Source organism: Hipposideros armiger, unplaced genomic scaffold (assembly GCF_001890085.2).
Source record: "Hipposideros armiger isolate ML-2016 unplaced genomic scaffold, ASM189008v1 scaffold_1242, whole genome shotgun sequence".
NCBI classification, from domain to species: Eukaryota; Metazoa; Chordata; class Mammalia; order Chiroptera; family Hipposideridae; genus Hipposideros; species Hipposideros armiger.
Window position 1 is genome coordinate 250,691 of NW_017732592.1, and position 1,283 is coordinate 251,973.

Below are 1,283 nucleotides of genomic sequence, written 5' to 3' on the forward strand. Positions count from 1 at the left end.
GACTCTCATTCTAGCCTCCCAAAATGCAACGCTCCAATTAAGCAGTAACAGTTGGATTCACTTTGAAAGGAAAGGACAGTTCTGCATTTTAATGTGAACATTCATAACCATGGACACCTATTGGCTTCTCCGAGCCCTTGAATTTATTCTCAAGACAAAACAGGGAAATGCTACTGTCTTTCAGTAAGAGCCACCTGGTAATAAATACACAGGCAAACATTCTTCCCTCTGGAGTGTGTTCCAGCCAGGCTTTGAAATGTGTTCAACATCTGCTTTTCCCCATCTCCCTTGACAGCCAAAGACTTTTGGATAGTACTCACTTTGGTACCAACAGTGGAGAGCTTGGTAGCTTGAGTTATGTGCCTCTAGTGATAAAATTTCTACAGCTGATCGTCATTCTCACTTATCTTCACATTTTTCTACCTGAGAACATATCACAGAAGTGCTTCTCAGAACTGACTACAGCTCCAGAATCCCTGTGGCTTTTTCCATGCATGCCAGGCTCCAATTCCAAAAATTGTGATTAATGGGCTTGGGGTAAAGCCTGAGCATGAACATTTTTTTTCAAACTCCATGGGTGACTGATGCAAAACAAGTGGAGAACTACACGACTGTAGTAAAAAAAAAAAAAAATGATGGTCATCGTTAATGTTTGCACGCTTGCCAAGTGCCAGGTGCTCTGCTGAGGGACTTACATGTCTCAACGCATTTGATCTCCATAACAACCTTCTGAGGTTACGACTCTTATTATCTCTATTTTTCAGTTAAGAAATCTGAGGCCAGGATGAACCGTGCAACTTTCCCAAGGTCACATAGGAAATGCATGGTGGAGCCAGGTTTTAAATCCAGGCCATCTGCTATCAATACATATACGAGTGTTCCTTATGCCAAATAAGAAAAAAGCAATTTCTTTCTACAGCCCATGTGGTGGCTTAAGATCTTAAATCTGAAAATGTAAAGACCTGAGATTTAAATGAGATTGGCTTGAACCTCCATTGTGGAAAGTCTAATGAACCTTCCCCAAATTTCTTCACAAGGTCTTTCTTACACGTGGTCAGTTCTGACTCCAAGCTCTGCCCTTCAGAGTTAGCTCATCCTGCTTTCTGCCTTGCACTGCCCTATGTTTCCTTCTTTGTTGGCTCATAAGATAACCATACATGATAATCAGCCACTTCCCACCATTTAAAAAAAGAAAAACACTAAGCTAAACATGCTATACTATGTTTAATAAGGTAGAATGTAGCAAACTTCCTTACTGATTTCTTAGGTGAGACCTAGAGTGT